At 39.6% G+C, this 25,146-nt stretch overlaps 1 protein-coding gene across 2 annotated transcripts in view; it reads right to left on the bottom strand.

Moving 5' to 3' along the window:
* The window catches only part of LOC105468176 (solute carrier family 39 member 10), a 164,543-nt gene that overhangs the window by 124,869 nt on the left and 14,528 nt on the right, over positions 1-25,146 (bottom strand). The window contains exons 1-2 of one of the 2 annotated variants that reach the window (XM_071073109.1): positions 10,726-10,742; positions 8,632-8,729 (exon numbers count right to left, since the gene is read on the bottom strand). The gene's annotated coding sequence lies outside the window, so the exon portion shown is untranslated. Of the gene's footprint in view, positions 1-8,631; positions 8,730-10,725; positions 10,743-25,146 lie in introns of those variants that run through there. The other variant, XM_071073107.1, reaches the window with a different exon arrangement.

Raw genomic sequence — 25,146 nt, 5'->3', positions numbered from 1 at the left:
AATTCACTCAATATTTTTAAAGCCAGGATTATAATGACAATACAAACAAAAATGAAAACTTGCTCCATCATGATCTGGTTAGATACATAACTGCTGCAAAGGAAAACAGTTGAAGGCTTTTAAGCAGCAAATACTTCTCAAGCTCGTACTATGTATCAGATGCTATTTCAAGCCCTTTAACTTAATTCCTTCTGTAGTCATGGCCTTTATCTTTATTCCTAGCCAGGCAGCCTTCTGGAAAATTGATGTAATTGCTCATAGAATGAATGATCTCACAAGATAAAAGTGTGGATGACTCAGAGCAGCTCATCCATCCAACTAGAGACTGGAGACTGTCAACAGCTCCGTAACTTCGTCTTTGAATACGAAGGACCCAAAGGACCACTGAGATTGGAGACAGAACAAAGGTAGGGACGGTGAAAATATACCACAGAAGGCTCCTTTCTCCACATTGCTAATAAGTTTGACAACAGTTACCACATTTAAAAAGGAAAATAGTAGGATGTGGCTTTTAAAGAATAATAAATATTAGCAACAATTTTCTCTTGCTTCTATATTCCTTATATGATCTATTATTATTTTTTAGGTTAATTTGTTGCACTGGGTAATGTTTTTATCTACCTCTGCTGAAATACTATATAAAATCACTTGTGGTTAAATATAATTGATTAACTACAAATGAAAAAGATAGTCTAAAAGCTTTAATCTGTTGAACTTACACTTTATTAAACTATGCATTATTACTACTAAAACACACTAGGTATTTTTGTACACAATTCATAAGAGCAAAAATAAAACACTTCACCAAATAGGTTTCTGTAAGAAGTCTGATAGATTTTTTTAAAAGAAACTCCTAAGCACTTTCAAAATTTTAAACACTCTAAGAATATAATCAGAGAACAGCTGTACCATCCCTTTGTAATTTTATAAAGCATGCACTCACTTTGTTTTGACAAAAAGTTCACATTTGTTTTTGAGACATGCACAAGCATAGTAACAAAGGAAATGAGGAACAATGTACTACATTAGATAGGCAAGGCACATAGACATGACAAAGGAAAAAAAAATTCTCCTTTTGAGCTAAAAAGAGAAAAACGATTACTATCATCAAGGAGGAAGAAAGGCATCTCTGAGAAATATTTTCCCAGCAGTTAACTAGAAGGATAGAGGAGTGGGGTGGGTGAAGAGAAGGGTACCAGGTCAGAGAACATTGTTGATGGTCCCTATGAACAGAACTTTGATTTATACAACAAATCAATCCACTTACAGGACGTGCTTAACTTCACCTGTTGGGAGGTAAGTTCAGTCTCTTTCCCTTCTTTGAATGAATGGGAAAGGTTTTCCTCTCAGCCACTGCCTCCCACCACAGGAATGCTTGCTATCTGGAGAGTTGTTTTGAAACCCATAGCACTTAAAGGAGCTGTATCAACAGGTTTTTCCTTCTCCCTCACACTGAGCCAATTGTAAATGTTGAATGAGAACCTTGAACAGGTTAAACACTATTGCAGGAATTCAAAACCAGCTCTAGCTAGGGTTCCCGCCACCAATAGAATCTCAATTTACAATTTATCACTTCAACCTTTCTGAGGGAGGGCTATAGAGCCAAAGGAGGACTGTTTCCTGGCAGTATAATACGAAGCACATTTTAAGGAAAGCCTGAAAATTGGCCTTGGAATTTAGTTGAGACAGAGAAATGTGACTTCCCAGATGGAGCTGCTAATGTGTGTCAAGAAAACTCAAAATAGCCAAAAATGTCTTTCCCAGCAACGCAACAAATTCCAAGCCCTTATATGCTTATTTTTATTTTCGAGATGGCGTCTCTCACTCTGTCGTCAGGCTGGAGTGCAGTGGCAGGATCTCGGCTCAGGCAACCTCTGCCTCCCAGGTTCAAGCGATTCTCCTCCCTCAGTCTCTCTAGTAGCTGGGATTACAAGCGTGCGCCACCACGCCCAGCTAATTTTTGCATTTTTAGAGACGAGATTTCACCATGTTGGCCAGGATGGTCTCGAATTCTTGGTCTCGTGATCCACCTGCCTCAGCTGCCCGAAGTGCTGGGATTACAGACAGGCATGAGCCATCGCGCCCGGCCATATGCTTATTATATAGAAGTATTTCTATGGTCACCACTCATCAACGTAAATATTTATCTTTTCCCTCTCAACTTTGGCCTATAGAGTTTCCATTCTATCTTGAAACAAAACTGCTTCCAGTACCTGGGTGATGGGGCAAAATATTCATCATAGAAGCTTCACTCTTCCAGCTCTAAATGCCAGAGGGAAAGTCATAGACAAACTCGAACCATATTTTAATCTTCTAATATGAATGTTAAAAACTAGAAATTGAAAAGTCATTTATATTGTTTCCTTAGATTAACCTTTTTTTTTTTTTTGGTTGAAGGGCTAATGTCCAGAACTTGGCGTGCCATGTTTGCACAGCCATTTGTCACTATTTTCATACATTTTCAATTTATTTTGCACTACCAAGTGGCTACTTTTAACAGGTTCTGTGGCTTGATATAATTTGATTTATCATGAGGCTTCTCAAACTTCATTTGGCATAAACTTTATTGGAAATGACTGTACTATGATATCAAACATTGAACAATGATGTGATAAAGAATATGCATTTTTATTATAAGTAAACAAACAAGAACACAATTAAAAATAAGCTAACATTCCAAAATGAGCACACAGTTTAAAAGACTATCCTTAATCTTAATGAAAGAAATTAATATCTTGTAATAAAAAAATAAACTACTGAGCAAATACCTTGCTATGCACAGATTATTTTAACTAGTTCCCTAGATGATCTATATACAAAAATTTAAAAGGGTCAGTGTCGGCTGGGTGCAGTGCCTCAGGCCTGTAATCCTAGCACTTTGGGAGGCCGAGGCAGGAGGATTGCTTGAGCCCAGGAGTTCAAGACCAGCCAGGGAAACACAGTGAGACCCCCATCTCTTTTTTTTTTTACTTTTGAGACAGAGTCTTGCTCTGTCGCCCAGGCTGGAGTGCAGTGGCATGATCTCGGCTCACTGCAACCTCCACAGCCTGAGTTCAAGCAATTCTCATGCCTCAGCCTCCCAGGTAGCTGGGACTACCAGTGTGCACTACCACTTCCAGCTAAATTTTTGTATTTTAGTAGAGAGGGGGTTTCACATGTTGCCCAGGCTGGTCTCAAACTCCTGAGTTCAGGCAATCCTCCCACCTCGGCCTCACAAAGTGCTAGAATTACAAGCATGAGCCATGGTGCCTGGCCTGAGACCCCATCTCTACAAAAAATTAGAAAAAGAAAAAAAGAAAAAAAAAAAAGGGACAATGTCTAGGTAACTGGTTAATTTATTAATGTAATAGATTCTAGGGCTCAACAAAAAACTTGAATGTCTAATTACTTTGCATTTGAGGAAGCAAAATAAAGTAACAACAAAAGCAGAGACATTTAAGGAAATGAAATAAGGAATCAAAAGATAAGAGTCAGCAATGGAGATGACTTGTCATAGCACACAAACCACAGTGAATACTTAAAGATACATTTTACTGTGTTTCTCAGCCTCCCTGAGATTCATTCAACAGTTTAAAGTCTTCAAGTTAAACAACAAAAAAAAGGCTTTGAGAAAAATACTCAAAGTCAACCAAATTACCTACTGAACTTTGCCCTAAAATTTGCACTAGACACTATGATTTTATCACTTTTTAAAGGGATACAACAAAGCTTTTTTAAAGAATTTCCAGAGGGCATGAAGTATTTCCAAAAGTGAGGAAAAGAAGTCTATAATCATGTAAGCATTACTTATTTAGTCATTGCAGATTAAGATGATCAGATATCTCCATAAAATGGGAATTTATGAATTTAAAGTTTTGTACTAACATGCCTATACATTTTCTCATCCTTCCTCCCTCTCACTTTTTCTCCCTCCCTCCCTCTCTTTCTCTCTCTTTTCTTTTTTTCTTTTTCTTTTTTTTTTTTTTTTTTGAGACGGAGTCTCGCTGTGTCGCCCAGGCTGGAGTGCAGTGGCTGGATCTCAGCTCACTGCAAGCTCCCCCTCTTGGGTTTATGCCATTCTCCCGCCTCAGCCTCCCGAGTAGTTGGGACTACAGGCGCCCGCCACCTCGTAATCTCTCTCTTTTCTAAAATGTGGGACTACAGAGGAGTTTGTTTGTCTGTTTTGAGACAGAGTCTTGCTCTGCCCAGGCTGGAGTGCAGTGGCGTCATCTCTGCTCACTGCAACCTCCGTCTCCCAGGTTCAAGCGATTCTCCTGCCTCAGCCTCCTGAGTAGCTGGGACTATAGGGGCATGCACAGAGAATTTTCATCTTCCTTTAAATTCTGGTGCCAAAGTAACCAAACCAACGTGGAGCAAGATTAGCTGGGAACATGTAACCCTTTGCAGAATTTTATTTCTCACAATTTCTACAGAGAGTGGCATGAAAAAATTAAGAATCCACAGTGGAGATGTTCAAGGCATCTTCACCTATAACAGCAATATTTAGCATAAGATTCATCAAAAGGGAAGGATATGTTGTGGTACATTCATGCAATGGAATACTATGCTATAAAGGAACAAATTACTGACACATGAAAGTACATAGTTTATGATTCCACTCACATGAAGGTAATAGCAGAGCTTACCAGGGAGGAGTTATTGGTTAGGAAAGGGCCCCAGGAGCCTTCTGCGGGCTAAAAATGTGCTAGATCTTGAGTTGAGTGAAGTATACAGGTATATCAATGCATAAACATTCACTGAGGTATAATATGATTTGCATACTTTCCTATATCTAGATTGTTCCACAATTTAAAATTTCAATAATGAAATTAAAAGAAAACTCACAGTAGAGGGAAAAAAGTCCAAGTTAGAAAGCCGCCACCAAAATGTCAACCGGTTCAACAAAAGTGGAATTCCTAAGAAAGAGAATTCCCACTTTAAAAAATACAGAAAACAACCCCTTCCCCAGGGGACGAAAGAATGGGCAACTTGTTTTTCTTTTAAAGTTCCCTCTCTCATTAGGCATAGGAGGGAAACTAAAGAATGACGAAACACCCCCAAAACTAGGAGGTTTGGGGGACTTCAGTTACATTTTAGAATTGCTTGGTGTCTCCTCAGCAGTTGTAGGGGGTACTCTGATTTTCTTTTGAGGGAGATGGCTGCAGAGTGACCAAGAAGACAAAGAGGAAATCGATGATCTGGGTTTCAAGTAGAGAATTACAGTTTGGCCTCAAGCTCACTTTCTATATTGCTCAACAAGAGAGAAGACTGTGGGCAGAAGTGCCATTCAGGTATGAACGACATACATTTGGTTAGACTTTCTTTTGTGTTCTTTCTGGGAAAAACCAACAGCTTAATCTGGTAGATCGGGAGTAGAAGGATAAGAAGCCGTAGTGTTTATTTCTAGTGGAACTCTTTTGATATAATTTATGTGCTCTTCTTTTTCAAAAAGCTATTGCAAAACAGATCCCTGCCTTCATAGCTGCTTTTCTTCTTTCCAGGCTTTTTAGGCACACGATGAAGGCATTTCTCCTATTCTCCCACTGGGCACTCCCCAGCCGTGGGAGGTTATTTCAGACAGTAGAGGCTGTGGCTGGTGATGAATGCTTAGAAGGCTTCAGCTTGGGCCTTGAGCTTCATGCTCTGGCGTTCCTACCTCCTGTCTGAAATGTTAACACTAGCTCGCTGTCTCATTCATCCCTCAAAAGTGCTGCCAATTATGGCCTGGCTGCTTTTATGAAATCAATTTAGAAATCCTAGACCAAAATGAATAGAGACAATAATGGACAATGCTAAACCTGAACATTTCATTTAAATAATATGTATGGGGTAAGAGAATTTAAAACTTAGGGCCTATGTATTAGGTGTTTTGTATACATTACTGCACTTAGCCCTCATGACACCTCTATAAGCTAAAAGTTAGTATCTTCATTTTATAAGTGGAAATCTCAGACTTGAAAGAACAAAAGTTGGCCAGGTATGTATGACTGCTCACACCTGTAAGCCCAGCACTTTGGGAGGCTGAGGCGAGTAGATCACTTGAGCCCAAGAGTTCTAGACCAGCCTGGGCAACATGGCAAAAACCCATCTCTACAAAAACCACAAAAACTTAGCCAGATGTGGTGGCACACACCTGTAATTGCAGCTACTGAGGAGGCTGAGGTGAGAGGACCGCTTGAGCCCGGGAGATTGGGGCTGCAGTGAGCCAAGATCGCACGACTGCACTCCAACCTGGGTGACAGAGTGAGATCCTATCTCGAAAAATAAAATAAAAAATGAAGGAACAAAGGTACTAAGTGTGCACAGCTGGGTTTCAAGCTCAGATTCACCTAACTCCAAAACCATTTTATCTTACTGTTGCTCAGACAAGATTCTTACTCAACACACACAAAGCTAAATTGTTCTTTTATCCTATGACAGAACATACATGATATATTAAATCAGCTAAAATAGACGGTAACCTCCTTGAGGGCAAAGATTGATTACTCTTCTTTTAGTGTAGCACAGAGTATGCCTCGATGTATTAGATGCATACTTCCAAATAGGTGCACATGAGATAGATGTTGATTTTTATTTTTATTTTTTTTATTTATTTATTTTTTTTTTTTGAGACAGAGTCTCGCTCTGTCGCCCAGGCTGGAGTGCAGTGGCCGGATCTCAGCTCACTGCAAGCTCCGCCTCCCGGGTTCACGCCATTCTCCTGCCTCAGCCTCCTGAGTAGCTGGGACTACAGGCGCCCACAACCGCGCCTGGCTAATTTTTTGTATTTTTAGTAGAGACGGGGTTTCACCGTGGTCTCGATCTCCTGACCTTGTGATCCGCCCGCCTCGGCCTCCCAAAGTGCTGGGATTACAGGCGTGAGCCACCGCGCCCGGCCGAGATAGATGTTGATTTTTAAAATAAATTACACACACACACACACAGAGTACATAAATTTTCTCAAAGCATGTATAAGCATCTACATCACTGTCAATATGGATTCAAACATGCAAAAAAATAAAATTTACACATTTAAGACGATGCAGTAAAAAGTAAAGTCAGTGAAAAGGATAGTTAGAATGCCAAATGATAACATAACCAAAAGAATTTTTAAAGCTGGGTACGGAATTACATTTGCTTGTCTTTAGCCTAAGGGCAAATTGGTTAATGTTTGTTATTTCACAATTAACAAGAAAGCAAGAATAAAGCCTTTCATGGCCTAACTGATCCTAAATACAGAATCACTTGAAAAACAAACAAAAAACAAAAACCTGCAAATACAAGATGTTCTGCTTATACAAAATGAAACCTAAATGAGCAGACTAAAATCCAGCTGTTAGTAAATTTATACCCTCATAACCAGTTCTTTACACCAAAAAATCCAAAAGCTGACTAAAAACTTTCTTTACTGGGCTTCTCCCTGATTTTATTTTCTTTGTGTGGAAGAAAAGTTCTGAAAAAGATTTAAATTCTTGGTGCTTTATTTTTTCATGAAAATTATAGTCTGAAATTAGTCTATTTACTTTTAAATTAAATCATAATTTGTCACTCAAAGAACTGTGCCTAGGCCTTTTGTTTCTGTATTGTCAATGATTCTTTGTAGTTAAAGATATGCAGATTTCCAAGGTGGTGTGCTTTGTTATTTTCTTCTTACTATTAAAATTCTCAGTTTGCCTGAGGGTAAGTAACTCAGAATTTTAAATTATTTCATAGAATGAAAATGGCTTCTTTCAATAATGAAGGCTCATTTGACTTTCCGGTAGAATTATCCAGGTTTTCAAGTTTGTGGTGGTTGTATTTGTGCTTCAGAATTATCTAAGGATGAGTTTGGTTGTGATTCTAAATGTACTCATAAGCAGTTAACCTCCATCCATATATGTTTGGTTAGGTCCAGAGATTATAAGAAAAAGAAAAACAACATCCAGTATTTCTTTCTTTCAAGACCTTGTCTTCATTATTTTGTTCATGATATGTTATTGCAGTAAATAGACATTCCTGAAATTTTAATAATGTATACCTATGCACTGTAATTTTTTTCCTCCATTATTCTAAAATGTTTTTTCTTATTGTTTACTTTTGTGATTCTCCTTTCAACATTTTTTAGAGTGGTCATTTTCTATCAAAAGGAATGTCTTATGTTGGCTGAATTTGGAGAGGGGCCATCTCTTTTCAATCATTTTGACTTACTTTTGCATACAGCCTTTGCTCCACATTATGCTTCTTAAACCAGTCTGTTTGGGCACATAAATTTCCTTCTTGTTCCTGATTCTCCATTTTTAATGCTAGTCATTGTCTCAGCATTCTCTCAGTTTTAAGTCACATTTTCTTTTTCTATTCCTTTGTGTGAATCTACATATTTCTTCCTTTTAACTGGTAGCCACTTCATTCTGTTTTAAGGTCTTTAAAATTTACTTTTGGTCCCCATTGAGTCCCCTGTTGATGTCAATTTAGTAACACACCAAAGATTTACTGAATGGCACACTCCCTAAATATGACACTTCTGGTGTGTGGATGGAGGGCATGTCTGTCACTCTTTGCACTGACTCCAGGATGAGTGAAGACATTGTTACCCAAAAATCAAATACTAAAAGAAATGTCCAACTGTTTAACCAATAGTATATACTTTACCATTTAACAAATGGTTTAAAAAAAAAAAAAAGAAAAGAAACTTACCCTTTAAAGATTTCAATAGATGATGTAGGATCTTTGCTTCTTTATTTCAATTCAATCCAACTCAGGTAACAATTATTGAAGCCTCTCAGGTCCAGGGGCTGTGGAGACCACAAATAAAAGGATAAAGCAAGTCCCTTCTCTTAAATTTGTATTCACTTAGATCAGCTAAGGCTTTCAAACACCAAACTTTATATAAAGTGTTTTCCTGGAAGGGTGTGTAGTAACTGTTTTCTCCAGCCAGTGAGGATCTTAGATTCACCTACTTTTAAAGCTTCAGGTTGTTCTTCAGCTGTTCTTTTTATGTTGAATATCCTCAGGGGATTATACCCACTTCTATATTTAATGTATTTTAATTCAACCTTGTAATAATCTCTATATATGCATTCATGAGCTCATCTTTCCCTTAGGACTTACACAGGTAGCAGAGATTACATTGGCATTCTTTACTACTTCCTGGCAATTGCAAGTCTGACTTCATAAATACTTCTATTTCTGTGCTTGCATCTAACAGTTTCAGAGACACTGTGATTACCTGATTAAATAAATAAAACAAGGTCTTATGGACTGATTTGTTTTACAACACCATGACTATAGCAAACTGGCAACGCACCCAACACACAGTCTGGCTTTTCCTCTTCTTTAAATCATATTCCCACCCACCCAACCTCAACTTTTTTCTTTTTCTCCCAGTGAAAGATCCCTTTGAAATCTTGCAGGGTTTGTATCACTTTCTCATAGCATGCATTATGCTCCTACCCTGAGTATAATATTTCATGCTTACTTTGTTGACCTTATTGGCCCTAGGACAAAAAGTACATTTTGCATTTGAAGACAAAGAAAAGTGTTTTTCTTCCCATTTCTTTCTTCTTTTGGCAAGGAAACTAGGATGAAAGGGTGGATGAGAGAGAAGTAATGCCCAAAAGAGAAACCACTGAAGCCTGATACAACTGTATGTGGCACCTTCAAGGAGGGTATGGTCTGGAAGGATTCTTAATTGAAATGATATCAGATACCACCTCCTAACTCAAACAACTCAGTAGCAAGAAAACAATTAACCCAATCAAAAAAAACAGCAAAAGGACCAAAATACATATTTATCAAAAGAAAACAAGCAGATGGCCAACAGATACATAAAAAAATACTCAGCATCATTAAACCTCAGGGAAATGAAAATTAAAACCACAATAATATATCACCTCACATGTTTTAGAATTGCTATTATCAAAAAGACGAAAGATTATAAGTGTTGGCAAGGGTGTGGTGAAAAGGGAATGCTGCTGTGCTGATAGTGGAAATGTAAATGAATACAGCCACGATGGAAAACAGTATAGAGGTTTCTCAAAAAACTGAAACTAGAATTACCATATGATTCAGCAATCCCACTACTGGGTGGGTGCATAGTCAAAGAAAATGAAATCAATATGTAAAAGAAGTATCTGCATTCCCATGTTCATTGCAGAATATATATATGTGTAATATATAAACATATGTGTGTGTGTGTATATATAGAGTATATATATAGTATATATAGAGAGTATATATATATATATAGAGAGAGAGTATATATATTTTGAGACAGGGTCTCACTCTGTGACCCAGGCTACAGTGCAGTAGCACAATCATGGTCCACTGCAGACTTAACCTCCCCAGGCTCAGGTGATCCTCCTACCTCAGCCTCCCCAGTAGCTGGGACTACAGGTGCCACCATGCTCAGCTAATTTTTATATTGTTTGTAGAGACAGGGTTTTGCCATGTTGCCCAGGCTGATCTAGAACTCCTGACCTCAAGCAATCCACTCGTCTCAGCCTCTCAAAGTGCTGGAATTACAGGTGTGAGCCACCACGCCTGGCCAGTTAAATTCTAAAGTGAAAAAAAGAGAAACTCCTCAACTTGGAAGACTAAGCATTGTTCCCTGTTGAACTACATAACCAGACCCCCATGTTCCTGGCTTAGGGTAAGAAACAGCCTACAAAAACAGCCTACATCTGTCTGGGGGCTGTAGTCACTGTGCAGTGGCTCTTTGCCTGAAATATGGGGAGTGAGCACCAATGAAGGGAGCAAAATAAGGAAATGAATATGGAGGCCAAGACTTACTAGATTAGGTCACAATCCAGAAAGACCAAATGTAGATGGGCCATTAGATGCAGGGTAAGCAAGTTGGTCATAGGCATTTGCATTATGAATCTCTTGCCTCATATCACTTTGTTCAAAGTGAAGGCAATATAATGTTTAAGAATGCATTAATTCAGGATCTGAAACCAAAGCACATATTTTACAAAGTAAACAAGACCTGAAGAGATAAGAGTGCATCATTTGGGGTTAGATAGATCTGGGTTTGAGTCTTAGCATTGCCATTTATTGTGTTAGTTACATAACCACACACACAAACCCCACCCCTGCCATACCCTCCAAGTCTGTTTCTTTATTTGTAAAATAGGATAAAGATTAAACATACTTCACAGAGTACTTGTTGTGCAGGTTGGATGACTTAATGTATGTAAATGAAGTCCTTAGCACAGTGCCTGACATTCTCAGTGGATGGTAGCTAAAAACAAACAATGAAACATCAACTGCCCGCCAACTCCTATCTGCAAAAAGGTGACAGGATTGAAGAAAGCCTGTGGCACGAGAAACCAAATAGACTGCATCCCTCTGAACAAGGGCTGTCATGCGTCCTCTGTCTTCTTGTGATTTTAGATTCCCTTCATATTCCCCGCCTTGCCATGGCCAGACGCTGCTAAAGACATTTCTTCATTTGACAAATGTCTAGTAAGTGCCAACTCCGTGTCAAGTAGTTAGCTACGGGTTGGGGATATATTGGTAACCACCTCACAGAAATATTTGAAAAGATAGTTAATAAATAAGATAACCACACAAATACAAGTAAGTGTCACTTGTAAGAAGACAAAAAAACCCAGCATTTCACTCTAGGGGGGTTGACAAAAGAAGATCTCTGTGAGGAAGGGAAATTTAAGCTGAGACACACCAAAGATCAGAGCAGCCTTTGTTTTTCTCCACCCATTATTGCCTTTCTCTGAAGAATTTGTGATAATCACCAGCCTTATCTATCTGTAACTTCCTTGCACTCCCTGGCTATCATTGTCTGGAAGTAATATCAAGAGGCATCAAGGACAAACTATTTCCTAAACTATAGTGACCCTGCAGCCACACTCACCGATATAGCCACCAGGCAGCCACACACACACTTGCGCTGGCTGTTACTACGTAAGCACGCCAGACAAGCCAAGTGCCCTGGCATGAGACTGTATTCCCCTGCCTATGGGGAAGGGTGGCTTTTTCTACTTCACACAGGTAGAGCTGGCCAGTGGCCCTGGACATCCTCAAAATAAAAGCATACTCAGAAACCAGTGACAGGTTTTACATTTCTTTAACAGATGAGGTTTCACTATGTTGCTCAGGCTGGTCTTGAACTCCTGGGGTCAACCTCCCAAAGTGCTTGAGCACAGGGATTACAGGCATAAGCCACGATGCCTGGCTAAGTTAAAGGTTTTCAAAAGAAGGCTGGCAGACCAGGTGCAGTGGCTCATACCTGTAATCCCAATACTTTGGGAGGCTAAGGCTGGTGGATCACTCGAGGTCAGGGGTTCAAGACCAGCCTGGTCAACACGGTGAAACCCCGTTTCTACCCAAAATACAAAAATTAGCTGGGTGTGGTGGGTAATCCCAGCTACTCAGGAGGCTAAGAGGCAGGAGAATCACTTGAACTTGGGAGGTGGATGTTGCAGTGAGCCGAGATCGCGCCATTGCACTCCAGCCTGGGAGACAGAGCTAGACTCCATCGCAAAAAAAAAAAAAAAAAAAAGACTGGCACTGAAGTGTCCTCCCAGGACAACCCAACATAATACCTAAGTACAGGAGTTATAGAGAACCCATAGTACTATAGACTTGCACCATGATTTACAACCCATTTTTTTTTTTTTTTTTTTAGACAGAGTCTCGCTCTTGTTGCCCAGGCTGGAGTGCAATGGCACGATCTCGGCTCACTGCAACCTCCGCCTCTCAGGCTCAAGCAATTCTCCTGCCTCCGCCTCCCAAGTACCTGGGATTACAGGCTCCCACCAGCACACTCAGCAAATTTTTGTATTTTTAGTAGAGACAGGGTTTTACCATGTTGGCCAGGCTGGTCTCAAATTCCTGACCTCTGGCGATCTGCCTGCCTCGGCCTCCCAGAGTGCTGGGATTACAGGCATGAGCCACTGCACTTGGCCTATAACCCACCACCCCCACCTTTTTTTTTTTTTTCAGGAAAAGTGTGTGTTTCCTCCTCTTGGCATCTTAAGGAAGACAGAGAGTCTGTGCTGGCTTTCTAGCTCAGTGGCACAGTGTGGGCACATCTGGCCAAGGGAAGGGCAACCTGGGCACCCCCTTGCCTGAGTCCTCACACAAGCCCTTCCTTCTTTCAGCAAGGGCTACTGCAAGAGGCCTCTGGCAGTGATGGCCCTCAAAACTGTGACTAATGGTCTCCTTCTCAGGTTCTGAAAACTGAACGGTTCTTGTTAGATTTGGAATGATTCTCCTTCATACCAGAGCAGAGTCATTCTTCCTGATTACATAAAACAAGGCACAAAGAAGCTCTTTGGGGTTGTAGTAAGTGGTGGGAGTAACAAGAGAAGAAATAGGAGAGAAATGTAGGTAACCATGAGCTAAAAACAACAGAATGTCAAGCGATTGTTGGCATACTCAGAGCAGTATCTAATTAAAAGATTTCAGGAGGTAGGGGAAAGATTTTTACAGAGAATCAGTTAAGTTAGTTTCAATAGGTTTAACAACAAAAATCCACATATAATATTCTCTTGGCTAGCTGTCTTATATATTAAAACCTAGAATTATGCAGATACATTCTCAGGCTAAGACATGTTTTGGCCTAATTAAAAACATCTCAGACTAGCATGCAGGATTCTATGATTTTAAAGATAGCACTTATACTTAAGGCAAGAACTAGCAAAACTGGCCAGACTTGATTTCTAGCAAGGTTTCCTTGGAGGAAGTTAAGAAAGATAAAGAAGAAGGTATTAGTCTCTTAGAGAAGTGAAATGACAGCAGAGCGGGACATCGATAGTGTGCAAACTTGACATGGATTAATTTTGATGCACCAATTAAGAAAAATATAACCCTGGCCAGGTGCAGTGGCTCACACCTGTAATCCCAGCACTTTGGGAGGCCGAGGTGGGTGGATCATCTGAGGTCAGGAATTTGAGACCAGCCTGACCAACATAGTGAAACCCACCTCTACCCAAAATACAAAAATTAGCTGGGTGTGGTGGCACATGCCTGTAATTCTGGCTACTCAGGAGGTTGAGGAGGAGAATCATTTGAACCTGGGAGGTGGAGGTTGCAGTGAGCTGAGATCGCGCCACTGCACTCCAGCCTGGGCGATAAGAGCGAGATTCTGTCTCAAAAAAAAAAAAAAAAGAAAGAAAGAAAAGGAAAGAAAAAAAAAAAAGAAAAAATATAACCCTCCCACCACATTTGAAGACTGCAAAAATTGTAACTCTAGTTAATACATTTTAAATTTCTAAATTAGTCACAATCTCAATCCAGAAATCCTGGTTTTCCTAGCAAGCTAATATATAGTAATTTCAAGGGTGTTGTAGAAATCTCAGAATAAAACTAATTTTATTTGCCTGAATTTTAAAAAGAAATAAACATGAAATATGACTGTGTGGGGGGATGGTGAGACTATTCTAAAAAGACTGATAATCTCTCTTGCAAGTACTACCATTTTTATTCCTGGGCTACAAACATGGCTGATAGCTCTCTTGCAAAGAGTTATGCAAAGAAACAAAAGTTTTGTAAAGAGAGAGTGCAATAAGAAATGTACAATCATTCAAGATGTACTTATGATATAAAAATTTCAGGGCCATGCAGCCATAAAAAAGAATGAGATCCTGTCCTTTGCAGGGACATGGATGAAGCTAGAAATGATCATTCTCAGCAAACTAACACAGGAACAGAAAACCAAACACCACATGTTCTCACTCATAAGTGGGAATTGAACAATGAGAACACATGGACACAGGGAGGGGAACATTATACAACAGGGCCTGTCAGTGGGTGGAGGGTAAAGGGAGGGAGAGCATTAGGACAAATTCCTGATGCATGCAGGGCTTAAAACCCAGATGACGGGTTGATAGGTGCAGCAAAGCACCATGGCACGTGTATACCTATCTAACAAACTTGCACGTTCTGCACATGTATCCCAGAACTTAAAGTGAAAAAAAAAAAAAAAATCACCGCCATCTCTCTCTTTTTGCTTTTTTTGTTTTTTTCTGGTCTCAGTCCCTACCCATCCTCAGCTGTTTACCATGAAATCAAATTTGTACTGACTTGCCATATATAGATTTGAGGTATTTTTCTCTGGTATATTTTCTTTTAGAACAGTATTGAAAGGCAGCAATCTCTTGAAGTTTAAATAATCAGAAATACAGTAAATGCTGCGGTGATAGACCTAGAAATGCAACCTACATGGCCTTTCAGCTTAATACTCATATGCAATTGCTTGGGTGCTAGTGTAGATACACTAGTTAGATTCCAGTTATTCTTCAACCAGCCTAATCTTTAGAACTCTGGGCAAGGGTGAAAATGAAAATCATCGCCATAATATAGATCATTCATTCATTCATTCACACAACAGATATTTGCAAAGAACCTACAGTTCTAGGTACTTGGGATACAGCAATGAACAAACTGTATCAATACCATCAAACAACTTGAACTAGATGACATACATAGAACACTCCATCCAAAAATAATAACTCACATTTTTTCAGTATAAATGGAACATTCAAGAAGTTACATCAAATTTTGGACTTAAACATACATCAATAAATTTGTAGGAATTGAAAATTTTAAAAAGACGTTCCTGGCCATAACAGAAGGAAATTATAGGGTTCAAGACATGTTAGCCCAAAATATGGTACCTTGACATTTGAGAAAACAGCAGAAGCATGAAGCCTTCTCTTCCGGTCGCTCTTCCCCTCTGAGGCAGGTCATAAGACTCTCTTTACAAGTGCCCTCTCTTGTTAAGTTCTCCTAGTTTATTAATATTAGTTCATACTCCTTTTGTCCTCCAATCATATTTTCCCACCACTGTTCACTTTTCATCAAACCTAAGCATGAAAATATACAGGTTTCCCTGTTTCCTTGTTTCTGTAATGAATGTACTCATGTCACCCAACACTTATATTAAATAAATGTGTATGCTGTTCTCGTTAATGTCTTTTATTTTATTTTACTTTTTGGTGACGGGGTCTCCCTCTGTCACCCAGGCTGGAGTGCACTGGTACAATCTTGGTTCACTGCAGCCTTGACCTCTTGGGCTCAAGCAATCCTCCCACCTCAGCTTCCTGAGTAGCTGGGACTGTCAGCACGCACCACCATGCCTGGCTAATTTTTTTATTTTTTGTAGGGACAGGGTCTCACTATATAGCCCAGGCTGGTTTCGAACTCCTGGGCTCAAGGGATCCTCTGCCTTGCCAACACACCTGGCTGTTAATGTCTTTTGTTATAGGGGTCTCAGCTATGAACCTAGCAGTGGATAAGAATTATTTCCTTCTCCACAGAAACAAGGTATCAATAATTTTCAAGATGCATGGAAAATCCTCAGATATTTGAATTAAGCAATGTACTTCTAAGTAGCACATGGTAATAAGAAGAAAATACTTCGATGTGAGTACAAATTTCAAATACAACATATTGGGCCTGGTGTGGTCGTTTACACCTGTAATCCTAGCACTTTTGGAGGCTGAGGTGGGTGGCTCACTTGAGCCCAGGAGTTCAAGACAAACCTGGGCAACATAGTGAAACTCCATCTCTACAAAAAATATAAAAATGAGCTGGGCGTGGTGGCAGAAGCCTGTAGTCCCAGCTACTTGGGAGATGGAGGTAGGAGGATCAGTTACACCTGGGAAATCATGGCTGCGGTGAGCCGTGATCACACCACTGCACTCCAGAGTAGGTGATACAGCAAGACCACATCTCAAAAAAAAAAAAAAAAGTTATGGTATGCTGCCAAAGCAGTGTTTGGTGAGAAATTTATAACACTAAATGCATATTTTAGAAGAGAAGAAAGGTTTAAAATGAATGCACTAAGCTTTCACATTAAGCAACTAGAACAAATTAAACTTAAGGTAAACAGAAGGATGAAAAAGGAAGAAGAGTAGAAATTAATGAATCAGAAAATGGATCATAATAATACAATTTGAAAAAAAAATAGAAGCTATATACATGACCAAAACCTTCAGTCTAATTAAGGGTAAAATTTGTTTGCAACATGTTGCTAAATCGATTTCTCACTTGCTAAGAAAATCTATAAAATCCTATCATTTCTTTCGAAAGAGGATGTTTGAAAGCAGCAGCATATTCATGTTTAAAATTGAAGTAACATAGTCACAAAAAAATAAAATGGAAGAAGCAAACAAAAAAAAAGGAACAAATTGAAAGGCTTTATTGATTGGTAAAAACACTTAAGAGAATCAGAAAAATAAACCAAGAGAAATGATATTGTTCAAAAGTAAAAAAGAAAGACATATATAAATCAAGAGGGGAAAAAAGCTTTAATCTCCTAATTAGGAGGCAGAAATGGAGAAAAAATCCAACCAGATAGACAGGGCTCTGTGGGCAGCCTTACTGTTGGATTTGTGGCTGCCAAATAGTGTAGGCCATTTCCAGAAATTGGGTTCTATATTGTAAGAATTTAGTATCTAGAGATGTGACAGTAATTAAATCTCAGTTTTTGCAACAAGCCCTATATTCAGAGAGACTCCCTAGCTTCTGCAGAACACACTTCCAGCCACCATATTAATAGTTGAGGGGTAGTTCTTCCATTTCAAAATGACAGCTGCATTCCTCTCTTTGGCAATTAGACTTTTAACTCTCTGGGGAATGAAGACTCTTTGCAGATTTGCAACAATTACCCTGACTTGCCTTGTACTACTTTACTGCTGCTTGGTACTGCTCCCATTGATCTGCTGGTCAGTTCCACTGCTCATGTCTGATGAAGCTATTGTAAAAGACAGAAGAAATTGAGAAGCCCAGTGTGTTGACTTAGGACATTTCATTTTCTCTTTAAAAGCAGATATCTTTGTAATCTGCGCCCATCGTACTATAACTTTTCCTTCTATTTCTGTAACTTGTTAAACAAAGGCACCATGTATTGAATGATTTTTCATACTAAATGATTCTGATAGATGCTCATTCCTGAAGTACCTGCTGTCTTAAATATTTAAGGGCAAAAGATTCTGAGACGGTACAACCTTGGAAAAACATCGTTCAAGCCTAATGAAAATGAGCACATTCTTGAAAACGCTACAGAGTGTGCACAGAAGTAAGTAATTCTGATGCAATGAAATATTTCCCTCAGCAGTTTGTGAGGCAAGTGAGATTTCTGGAAAGCATTGGCAGCTTGTGGGGAATGGCACAGAGATGAAGATCGATCCTTTACCTGTATCTGCATCCAGTGGGACTGAACAGCCCACAGCACTTGTGGGCAACGGATTTCAAAGGGGTTATGTGTGTAAGAGGTGGAGCCAAATGCAGAGCCATAAGAGACCGTTAAACTCACTACCAGGAGCCTCATCTCACCAAACAACTGTGACGCTGACGCTGAAGCCATCAACTAACTCCACCGTTACCAAAGTTATTGCCCAAAGAATGCTTCAAAGGGGCTGAAGAACCAAGCCATCCAATATTTTGGCTAAGCTACATTGCTGAACTTAAATGTGTTCTAAGGTCATCATTTGCGTTCAGCTGAGTTGTTGTGACTAGTTTGTGTGAGGTTATAGCACATTCTTATAATTTCATGTTGCCTTGACACCCATTTTGAGTATAAGTTGGGTTTTCTCATACCAGAAGCAGGGCTTCCTCATCCTTGACAGTTTTCGGTTCTCTGTCTCTTCCTAGTTCCTCAGTGTGCTTGATCCAGATGTCTTATCAGCCTCTTGCTGTCCACCTCCCTATGGTAGAGCAAAATACAATCTACTTGACTCACCCCACTGACCCCACACCCTGCATGGACTTCACAGATATGCCTCAGAGACCATCTTAGTCCACAAGTGCCTCCATTGAACTCGTGCCTGCTTGCTCTAGACTCGCCAATTAGAACGCCCCACTGGAAACCTGCTCAGGTAACACCCTGGACCCCAATAAAGGCTTTAGCCCACATGGCTTTCTTTCTCCCTCTCTCTTGCTCGCCATCAAGCATGTGTGTCCTGGATGGGCCGCCACTTTGCATTTCCCCTTCCAGGCATGCAGCCCTCTTATCTCTGGGACCTGTAAGTAATAAACTGCTTTTATTTCATGTGTTTTGTTAAATGTTCTTCTCTGTGTCTCACCTGACTGATACAGCTGAACCTAACTTCTTTCCTGGTCAGAGCTCTCCTAGAGATTGGCTTTCTTGTAGGATTAAACAGGACACAGGTCAGATGAGAGCCACAAGTTTGTCTGCCAATATAAACAAGTTTCCTGTGAGAGGGACAGCAGGTCAGAGGTTGGACACTTAGACATTAGGCTGTCCACTATCATAAAGAAGTATCCTGTGAAAAGCACACTGTAAGCATCCACAACCACCTTCCGTGAAGCCCCATCAGGGCAGGGCTAGAATTTATAGTCATTCTCCAGACAGACACCTCAAAACCAAATTTGAAGAAAATACGAGACATGTCAAGTAATTTGTTGTTCACAAGTTGTAAAATTGGCATAAATGTTTGAAGTTTATTTAATACATACACAAGGGTGGATTCATAGCTTTCCTTATATTCATTTGCATTCTACAATTATGAGTGTGAAATGAGGGATTTCAATACAACTAGGGATTCCTGGAATTGTGTATAATCTTGGGCACACCCAAGCAAGCATTTACCCCCTATCAACATCACCCACTATGTGCATCAGCGAGATAATTGAAAAGCACTCCGATAAAGCTGTGGTACAATTGTAAATTCAATTGTTCTGTTTTGTTTGTTTGTTTGTTTTAAAGATTTCCTAGGACCCAAGAAAAAGTACTGCACTCTTTAGGCTCTTAATAGTGAGATAATAAACTTGGCTAAATTAGAATTACAACTAGATTTTTAATTCAAAAGAGTACCTTTCCTCTGTTTAAAGGAAGCTGGTTATTATTTACCCAGAAAGATATTCTTATGGCTTCTTCAGTTAATCAAAGATGAATTAAGTCTCAGGAGACACATATCTAAATGCTTCCTTCCTTTTGTCATTTTCCCAGAACATTCAACCTCAGACAGTTTGACAAATAAGGTCAGAACTTGAACTTGCACATACTGATCATTAATTCTTCTGAAAGAAAATCGCTAATTAAGTGACAGTGTCTTTAGAGTTTACATATTGTGGAAAATAAGGCATTTTGGTTTCTGATATGAAAAAGGACACCTATCAGCAAATATCACTGGAAAGTTTTCCATTGTTTTTGGAAGAGATTACTCTTGTTTTCTCTTTCAGTATCTTATCTTCCTTCTTGTCAAACCTACCAACTCTGGTCTCTACCCTTTCAGTTTCTATATCAGGACAATGAACTTGCATAAGAATAGCTTTCCTTAGTGGAGTATTAATGTAATTTGATTAATGTTTTATCTTTAGACAACTCAGGCTGTAACTTGACAATCAATAGTGGAAATAATGATTTAGATAAGAGGTCGGCTAGCTTTTTCTCTAAAGGGTCAGCCTGATCCTTTAGAGAAAAAGCTATATATATATATATATATATTTTTTTTTTTTTTTTTTAAAAAGATGGAGTTTAACTCTTTGTTGTCCAGGCTAGAGTACGATGGCACGATCTCAGCTCACTGCAAACTGCTTCTCAGGTTCAAGCAATTCTCCTGCCTCAGCCTCCTGAGTAGCTGGGATTACAGGCACCTGCCACCATGCCCAGCTAATTTTTTGTATGTTTAGTAGACATGGGGTTTCACCATGTTGGCCAGGGTGATCTTGAACTCCTGACCTCAGGTGATCTGCCCTCCTTGGCCTCCCAAAGTGCTGGGATTACAGGCATGAGCCACTGCGCCCACCCCAGGTAATAAATATTTAGGCTTTGCCAGCCATATGGTCTCTGTGGCACCTACGCAACTCTGCCCTTGTCACACAAGCAGTCCTAGACAATGTGTAGACAAATGAATAAGGCTGTGTTCCAATAAAACTGTACTTATAGCTAAAACTCAAATTCCATATAATTTTTATATGTCATAAAATATCTTTTGATTTTCTTCAACCACTGAAAAGTATACAAAACATTGTTAGCTTGCAAGTTGTAGAAAAACAGGCGATGGACCTGATTTGGTATGTGGGAAGTAGTTTGCTGATGTTTGACTTAGAATCACACTAATCTATACTCCACCCTGTAATTGCTATAAAAAAAGAAGAAAGAAAGAGAGAGAGAGAGACAGAGGAAAGAAAGACAGACAGACAGACAGACAGAAAGAAAGAGAGAGAAAGAAAGAAAGAGAGAAAGAAAGAAAACCAATCAAAATGTCATAAACTAAGTCTAAATAATTAAATAGTAATTTGGGGTTTTCATATTGCAGTGTATTGCACTGTTTGTATTGGTCCTCAGGAATCCCCAGGAGACTGTTTGAACTGTGGCTTTTAATAATTTTCCATAAAGTACTAATCGTGAGAATCATAGGGAAGTCTAAGAGGGTATAGTTGTCATGAAACCGGCCTGCCGCAAATATAAAATTTCCTTCAAGTTCTATGTTTTGTCTCAAATGTTGTGAATTTTGCATTCTATTCCACATTTCCCCCCAAATTTTCTAGAAAAGCTAAAAAAAAAAAAAAAAAAGCCTGTTTGTACAGATTCTTATGCTTACAGAGAAATGTGGTACTTTAATATGAAAAGCCAAAGAGGCAAGCTTAGATAATACCATACTCAAATAAAATTAAAAGGAAGGTAAAAATCTAGTTGCAGGGTCCTATGAATTTAGTTAAATAGTTTCTACCAGGAATAATTGTTCCTGGTAAACTGCTGCAATGACACCCTTTTTACATTTAGCTTTTCTGTAAAAGGGAAAAAGAAGTATAAAGCGATTAATATGTATAGAAACAATGACTTCAGAATGAAAACGAATGTAGGAAAACAGTAGGATCAAATGCACTGAATTGGAGTCTTCTATAAGTAATACCAAGAGGACAACAAAGAAGCTAATAGCAGATAGCTTCAATTCTTACAGAATGTACATATTTAAATTACCAAATAGCTCCAATTGCTTTTGACTTTTAGGTTCTTTCTTTTAGCCCTGCAATTTGGTGTGAGAATTCCCCTACAGACTTGGCAAGACTTACCAGTTCACTTTTTTCTGTTGTTTTTCTCGCAAGACATGTACTTTTTCAAAAATTGGAACCAAAATCTTAAATCAGTTTTGATCCACTTCCAAAAGACTCTTCTGTTACTCGTGTGTGTGTGTGTGTGTGTGTGTGTGTGTGTGTGTGTGTGTGTAAGAGAGAGACAGGATCTCGCTATGTTTCCTGGGCTGGTCTCGAACCCCTGGACTCAATCTATCCTTCTGCCTCAGCCTTCAGATTAGGTGGTACTACAGATGTGCGCCACTGTGCCCCACTTCTCACCCATTTGATGAAAGCAATTGATATTCTCTTTCAAGAATGTATCCCAAAATTGTTCCCTAAAGCTCACAAGAGTCTTGTACCCTGGTGAGTTACCATGGCAACCTTCAGATTAGCTTCTGGAAAACAGTAACAAGGGTTTTATCTTATTTCCATCACTACATTACACAGCCCCATCCTGCCCTTTGAATCCTAACATGAGATCAGCGCTAATTTTTCTGCTTCAACTTCTTTTCTTTTCTGTTTTTTTTCTTTTCTTTTCTTTTTTTTCTTTTTTTTCTTCTTTTCTTTTTTTCTTTTCTTTGAAGAGGTGAGATTAGGGGAAGAGGTTAACCTCTCTCTCCTTGAAATGACTACAATCAAGGAAAGAAACTGCCAAAATACTGGAGTCCGCATTTTGCTTTAAAAGATAGTTTTGACTTGGCTTTTGAATTTTTGGTATTAAATACTTTTTATTTTAACCCAATGGATGAGTAAGTTAAATCTAGAGTTATGTTTTACAATATTGGGCACCCTACCTTCAAGGATTTACAAATGAAGGCACAACCCATTAACTCCAGAAAGTTGCTGTCTTAACTTGAGAAGAATTTGGAATCTGACGATATACATTGCTTTTCCACAAGACTTTAGTGGCTAAAGGAAGCAAGGCAAAGCATAGCAGAGCTAGAATAAAGCCTATCCAAGTATAGTGGCTTATGTCTATAATCCCAGCACTTTGGGTGAAGGCACAAGCCTAGGAGTTGGAGACCAGCATGGGCAACACAGTGAGACCCCATCTCCACAAAAAAATGAAAATAAAGGCTGGGATAAAGGCTCACGCCTGTAATTCCAGCCTTCTGGGAGACTGACACGGGCAGATCACCTGAGGTCGGGAGTTCCAGACCAGCCTGACCAACATGGAGAAACCCCCACCTCCACTAAAAATACAAAATTAGCCGGGCATGGTGGCATGTGCCTGTAATCCCAGCTACTTGAGAGGCTGAGACAGGAGAATCACTTGAACCGGGAGGTGGAGGTTGCGGTAAGCTGAGATCGCACCATTGCATGCCAGCCTGGGCAACAAGAGTGAGACTCTGTCTCAAAAAAATCAATCAATAAATAAAAATAAATAAAAATAAAACAATTAGCCAGGCATGGTGGAGCGCACCTGTGTTCTCAGCTATGCGAGAGGCTGAGCTGGGAGGCTAAGCTGGGAGGATCACTTGAGCCGAGGATGTTGAGGCTACAATGAGCTGTGACTGCACCACCGTACTCCAGCCTTGGTGACAGAGTGAGACCCTGTCTCAAAACAAAAAATAAAAGAGACTGACCTTGCTGGCCCAGATAGAGGGCTTATGGCTTTGCAGACTCTGAACCTTGATTCTTTCTGATTTAATCTTTCTACTTCCTTCGATCCAAAGGTCACTTCCTCTTAGCAGTTGCACAAGAGACACTATCCCACTTGCATGTCTAAAGTATAGGAAAAATAAGGAGAAACTGTGCTGGTTTGGTAGGTTGCCAAGCTTCCCTTTACTCTGAACCGTTACTCCTTATGCACAGCCTTTGATGCCAGGGTTTCTGTTCAAGGGTTCCTTGACATCTAAGAGGCTTTCATCTTTCTCCTACACAATTCCAGAATATACCCTTATTTACAAACACTATTGGTTTCCTTTGGTTTTATTTGTACACAAACCAGGTTTCCAGACAAAAGCAAAGTCATGCCCTTCTCCCTTCTCCCATCCCTTGATGTGCCAACTCTTTAGTTGGCACACCTAAAAGTGTGCTGAGTGGTTAAGGCATTTGGCCAAAGGATAGTGAGCCAGAAATAGTTCATCTCTAAGCCAGGGTTTAGCCTTAATTTATTATTTTCATAAGAAAAAAATAATAAAATGCTAATGTTGGCTCCGTTGAAAGGCTTTTAGAATTAAGTACTACACACTATAAGGTCTGGGCAGCCTGCAAATATTCCATTTTATAGGGGCATGTAGTAGTTTTTGAAATTTAGAGATTCAAACGACGCAAAATACCTCTTGGTCTGCAAGTATTACAGCTGCAATCAGGGACCTGCTGACAGCGGCCTGACATTACAGGTCATTGTTACCCTTCAGGCCCTGTGCGTAGTGAGTGCTGTGTCTGAGGCTCACCTAGCCCTCTCTTCAGTTCTTGAAACCTCAATCTTAGAGTTTCACAGCAAATGATGGATTATTTACTTATACAAAGTAATGCTTTGCCTACCTGAGGTACCCTTATGAGAAATTCTACTACATACAGCTTTATTTCTGGATACAGTTTCCTAAACCATGAACATTTCGGTGTTGGACATTGAGAAACGAGAAGTTCTACAGTTTGTGGTAATCAGAAAAGAGGAATATGGGAGGTTGGGGATGGAAAACAGAGTTGAAGAGGATTAGCAAAGAGAAAGGAAGCTGAGAGGTGGGCATTCCAGGTCTCTGAGGTGCATGTGAATCGCATCCTAAGGAAAAAGGCAACTGAGACTTGAGTGGATAATCTAATGGCCGAAGCCTCAGTGTGAGGTTAAGAAGAGAATTTAAGACTAGATCAGCACAGGTTTTAGACAAGATTGAGAAATATCTACTTGGCTATATATAGTATGTCAAATAAAGACAATCTGAAACTGGGTCGGGCGTGGTGGTTCATGCCTGTAATCCCAGCACTTTGAGAGGCCGAGGTGGATATGCATGCCTGTAATTCCAGCTACTTGGAGAGGCTGAGTCTGGAGAATTGCTTGAACTGGGGAGGTGGAGGTTGCAGTGAACAGAGATCGCGCCACTGCACTCCAGCCTGGGTGACAGAGTGAGACATTGTCTCAAAAAAAAAAAAAAAAAAAGGAAAATCTGAAATTTATTTTTTAATTATTAAAATTATTGTATGACAAACTACCTGAAGATTGAATCAAAGACAAAAAATGCAACCACCACCACCATCACC

This window comes from Macaca nemestrina, chromosome 11 (genome assembly GCF_043159975.1).
Source record: "Macaca nemestrina isolate mMacNem1 chromosome 11, mMacNem.hap1, whole genome shotgun sequence".
Classification (NCBI taxonomy): Eukaryota; Metazoa; Chordata; class Mammalia; order Primates; family Cercopithecidae; genus Macaca; species Macaca nemestrina.
This window is presented reverse-complemented; position numbering and strand designations above follow the sequence as displayed.